At 43.3% G+C, this 6,000-nt stretch overlaps 1 long non-coding RNA gene across 1 annotated transcript in view; it reads left to right on the forward strand.

Moving 5' to 3' along the window:
• The window catches only part of LOC306936833, a 167,418-nt gene extending 162,185 nt beyond the window's left edge, over positions 1-5,233 (forward strand). Inside the window, exon 4 of the long non-coding RNA XR_013791546.1 lies at positions 5,110-5,233. This is a non-coding gene — a long non-coding RNA (uncharacterized lncRNA). The remainder of the gene's footprint in view (positions 1-5,109) is intronic.
• Positions 5,234-6,000: the final 767 nt, after the last annotated feature.

The raw sequence follows: 6,000 nt of genomic DNA on the forward strand, positions 1-6,000 counted from the left end.
GACTCATATCAGCATCAGATCATGTAGAGACTCATATCAGCATCAGAGCAGGTAGAGACTCATATCAGCATCAGATCATGTAGAGACTCATATCAGCATCAGATCATGTAGAGACTCATATCAGCATCAGAGCAGGTAGAGACTCATATCAGCATCAGAGCAGGTAGAGACTCATATCAGCATCAGAGCAGGTAGAGACTCATATCAGCATCAGAACAGGTAGAGACTCATATCAGCATCAGAGCAGGTAGAGACTCATATCAGCATCAGATCAGGTAGAGACTCATATCAGCATCAGATCAGGTAGAGACTCATATCAGCATCAGATCAGGTAGAGACTCATATCAGCATCAGATCATGTAGAGACTCATATCAGCATCAGTTCAGGTAGAGACTCATATCGGCATCAGATCAGGTAGAGACTCATATCAGCATCAGATCAGGTAGAGACTCATATCAGCATCAGAGCAGGTAGAGACTCATATCAGCATCAGATCATGTAGAGACTCATATCAGCATCAGACAACAGCAAGGTGGAATGTGAGTAGTTTCTCCACAGATTGAGAAGCACTGCCATAACCTTGGCGCAGATAGCCTGTTGAGTGATAACAATGACACTTGTGATATTTTAACCCATTTAGGACTGAGGCCGAATCTAAAAAAAAAAGGCTTCTAAATCCTAAAAGTTTTCTGAAAAACCTGTTTCTATGTCAGTGGTGCTCAACCTTTTTCATGTCAAGGACCCCCAGAATTATCTGTATTTGGCTGTGGACCCCCATCTGAAAATATGTTGTTCCAGGATCCACCCCATAAGCAAAGATTTGAGTTAAAAACGTCCGCTCTGAAAGATAGTGCCACATTTTCACGATTGTTTTAAATTAGCAGATCTACACGCTATACGAGCTTGTAGATCTGCTATTTTTCAACAGCTAAAGTATAACATAATGCTTAAAACACCAAAAGGGGTTCCCGTCCAGAATGGGCTAAATAAGTAAAAACCTCAGTGACGGCCTGTCATAGCCGGAGTGCCATCAGTTGTTACAGACAACCACATTTTCAATATTGGATCTGCCCCTCATGCACCCCCCCCCCCCCCCCCCCCTCTCCGCTCGCCCACAAAGTAGTCCTTCACAGCATTGTGAATATCAACCACTGCACTGCGTGTCCGTTTATAGTGGAAGTAAAGGTAAGATTGTTTTTGTTTTTTTTGCATAGAAGTCATCAGACGCTGTCTGAAGGAAAGACAGCCAGCTGGGCCGTATCGTCTGAGTCAACCGACTCATCACACTGAATGGAAAACCACTTTACTCTCTTGTCGGGTCCAAACCTCATATGTCCTAAACTGTTACTTTTCAGCATTCAAATCTAAATGCAAAAGTGCAAAAGTAGGAGATGGATGGTTTATCTGGCACCGCTGCCACTGCTACTGGATCTGCTGTACGTTTGATATGCTGTAGTGTGACGCTGTGGTGTGGTCAAGTAAGGCGTTCAATTTGCGGGAAATATAAGAATAACTCGACAAAGTCAGAATATGGAGATAAGATGTTTCTGCCCGACAGCGATGATTTGTACGTGTCAGCGTCCCATCCTATGCATGCTCCACTGCACACACGCCATGCCACAATATCCATACCAAGTTGTACAGCCACAATAGCAAAAGTACATTTACTCAAGTACTGCACTTAAGTACAATTTTGAGGAACTTTTACTTTACTTGAGTTTTTCTTTTCTTTTTTTTCTTTTTTTTTTTTGCCTTTTTCACTTTGTGCCACATTTCGAGGTTGCGGATCTGCTACTTTTAGTATTGACGTTTTACCGTGACGCTGTAGTATGAACAAGTAGTATAGGGCGCATTCGTTTGCGAATCCAGACGATATTTCAACAAACTCTACATCAACGTTCTGGCAAAAACAAAAAAAAATAAAAAATAAATCCGACCACGAGAGCAAGGCTCCTGCGGAGTGCGGAGGCACCAACAAGCATGTTTCTCTCATGTAGCCTAGTGGTGCCGTGCAGTATACTGTATGTAGGGGCCAGGTCACGGATGGGAAATAACGCTTCGTCTCCTGTCATCTCTGGCCTCAAAGGGAACGCCACACACTAGAGGGAACAGCAGGCGGCAACACACAGATTACCTTCACACCGCGTCATCAATTATTTATCTGCTGCTTTCTACTCTCTCCTCTTTCCTACGGATGTGGAAGTATAGCAGCGAGATGATTTGGGCGGAGAGGGAGGAGGGGAAAAAGAAGGGAAGGGTGTTGGGGGGGGGGGGGGGGGGAGGGTTGCAACCTTTTGGAGCGTGACGGCACGGAGTGTGTGTGTGTGTGTGTGTGTGCGTGTGCGTGTGCGTGCGTGTGTGTGTGTGTGCGCGCACTTGTATTGCTGTCAAAACCAAATGTCCCCATAAGAATTGTAGAATTTGAGAAAGAGACATTGTTTTGAGAAAGCGATCATGTTCATGTCCTCAAAGAGGAATGGTTGTTTTATGATTAAAAAAAAAGTTGGGGCTAGGTTTAGAGTTAGGCATTTAATACTGTCTAGTTTGCTTAAAGGTTAGATTTACGGTTTGGATTTATACTGGGTTGTGTTCCTGACACATTCCTCCAAACCCTGGAGTGAATGTATGAATGCACACATGCTTATACACACACAACCGCACGCACGTACTCAGAGAGAGAGAGTTTGAGCTCATTAGAATTAGGGCTAAAATAAGATGGGTGTTTTATAAGGAAAGATGAAACGAGGAGAGGAGAGCAGAGAGAGGATTTATGCGAGGGAACCAAAAAGAAACAAAAAAAGCCTTTAGTTAATTATGTTTCTGTTTTTAACTGGTGCGAACATGAACACCCCTCCTACACATCCACAGACACAACATGCACACCCCTCCTACACATCCACAGACACAACATGCACACCCCTCCTACACATCCACAGACACAACATGCACACCCCTCCTACACATCCACAGACACAACATGCACACCCCTCCTACACATCCACACACACAACATGCACACCCCTCCTACACATCCACAGACACAACATGCACACCCCTCCTACACATCCACAGACACAACATGCACACCCCTCCTACACATCCACAGACACAACATGCACACCCCTCCTACACGTCCACACACACAACATGCACACCCCTCCTACACATCCACAGACACAACATGCACACCCCTTTTACACATCCACAGACACAACATGCACACCCCTCCTACACATCCACAGACACAACATGCACACCCCTCCTACACATCCACACACACAACATGCACACCCCTCCTACACATCCACAGACACAACATGCACACCCCTCCTACACATCCACACACACAACATGCACACCCCTCCTACACATCCACACACACAACATGCACACCCCTCCTACACATCCACACACACAACATGCACACCCCTCCTACACATCCACACACACAAAACATCCACATGAATTTGTTATATTATGTTATAAGAGACTTTGGGCACGTCTTTCTTCAAAGTCGCTTAAATAATGGTGGTTACGTTTTTTTAGGGGGGCTTGTTTTAAAAGTGTATAGTTGCTTATTTGGGCTTGTTTCAAATGTTGTCATTATTGTTTAAACGAGTGGTTCTCAGACATTTCCGTATCAAGGACCCCTAAGTTGTATTTGTGCCTAGCATCTGAAATCAGTTTGTGCCAGGGACGCGTATAGCCTACCAGATTTGTGGTGTTAAATTTGTGGTGTTGAAAACACTTAGATCCCCGGAGATTTGTTTTAAATTATTTTTAATAGCAGACACAACCTCACAACTATAATTGTTTGTGTGACAATGAATTGTCATGTAGAATATAATCGTGACAACGGTCAGCCCTACTGGTTGGAACTTGGGATGGTAGTTTTTTAAGTGGCCCCTCATCCTCATCCTCCTCCTCTTCCTCGCAGACCAAGTGACGCGTAGAAGATGGAATTGCATAAACGAGAGTTTCCTGTTTACAAGCTGGAAAGGATCCGTGCATGTCTTTCTCTGCCATGAGCTAAAGTACACTTAATAACATGGTTATTGTGCTGTATCGACCCAACATGAACCTTAGCACGCACACACACACACACACACACACACACACACACACACACACACACACACACACACACACACACACACACACACACACACACACACACACACACACACACACACACTACTTACTATACAGCTGCAGAAGTGGATAAGATAAGGGTCTATTCAGCTCTAATGTCCATGTTGTTGCTACTGTTGCTTTTTGATTGGCTGTTGTAGAGGGACTGTCACCTTGTCACACAAATAATTGTGATTAATGATGCAATTGTTGTGTTTTTTTTTACATCGAGTATAAGGAATATAAAAAAGTTACTTTGACTCAAGTCGGCCTACTGGTTATAATAATTTTGTCTGTAAAGTCACTTGTATTAGTGGTTGCCGTTTGCTTTTGGGGTGGGGTGTGGAGGGGAGGGGGGGGCTTGTCTCTAAAGTGTTGCTGCTTTAGGCTTGTTTCTAAAGCTTATTTGGGCTTGCTTCCTAATGTTGTTTAAGCCAGTGGTTATAAAGGTTTTCATGTCAAGGACCCCCAATGAATTTGTATTTGTCCACAGACCCTATTTGAAAATATTTTGTGCCAGGGTTAAGTTGTTAAATATTAAACATTTTTCTACCCTATGATGTTTTCTCAATAGCCAATCTAGCTCACAACACGTCGCATTGCGACACATTGTGAGCTTTTTTACAAGGCATGCTGACGCTGCGCAATCAGACAGCCAACATCTCTAGTGTGACAGATTCTATAGAGTCTAGATTCTATACATTTACAATTATATAACCCACACATTTATTTCTCAAAACCTCGACCAACAAAACAGACTGGCGACGTAGCCTATACCGCATCCATATAGGAGCTCCAGCACTGAAGCAATGTTCCCTCACAGAGCGAGCGACATAAAGGCAGATTCTTCCCAAAATAAGTAGAGCATGCTAATGTTGTATAACCCATTCTGGTTGTTCAAAAAAGTTCATTCTGAAGTTATAAAACTCACTCCATAGATTAATTTCACTCTATCTCCCTTTCTCTGTTTAACCAAGGAAGTCGCCAACATACATTTAATACCGTGCAATTGGAACCAGGAGATTCGTCACACTGGGTGGCAAACTGCTGCCGAAACTCAGCTGGAATATGTTGGAATCAATGGAACCGAGTGGACAAGCTTATGAACAAACTATTTCTGAATGATTGAGTCCATTGTAAAATAATCGCTTCTGGAAAATAAACATATAACATATTATTGTCTGCTGTGTTGCTTTTCGATGCATTCGAGGTATCTAAAGAGCACAAAGTACGTTTCTGAACGAAAGTTCAGAAACGTACTTTGTTTCCAAATATCGCGATACCTCCGAGACACAAACGATACCTGCCGCTGTTTCGATGCCTCAATGAAATGATATACTGTGCACATCGAAAAGCAGGTTTTAGAAAACAACCTGTGATATGTTTTCTTTTATATTCCTGAACCGATTATATGAGAACGGTCTCAATCGTTCATAAATAGTGTTTGCATGCACTGTATTTCATCGAACTTCCGGTGCAAGGTTTGCCACCCATGACCGTCAGAGTCCAGTCACGTGACTCACGTCCCTTCTCTCTCTCTCTCTCTGTCTCTGTCACTCTCACACACACACACACACACACACACACACACACACACACACACACACACACACACACACACACACACACACACACACACACAGGATGATGACAGCTGCCGGGAGACATTTATAATGATAGCCTACGCATTTATTTAACAAAAACAGTGACTACGGAACAGCTTGATGTATTGTTTATGTAGACTAGGCCTATTAATTTAGGGTAATTTATTTAAAGCTGTTGTTGTGCTATTTGCCGCTGTAGGGTCATGAGTCATGACTGACCATTTTCTCACTCGCTTGGGCGTGAGAGAGAGAAGAGAGAGAGAG

This window comes from Electrona antarctica (assembly GCF_951216825.1).
Source record: "Electrona antarctica genome assembly, chromosome: 14".
NCBI lineage: Eukaryota > Metazoa > Chordata > Actinopteri > Myctophiformes > Myctophidae > Electrona > Electrona antarctica.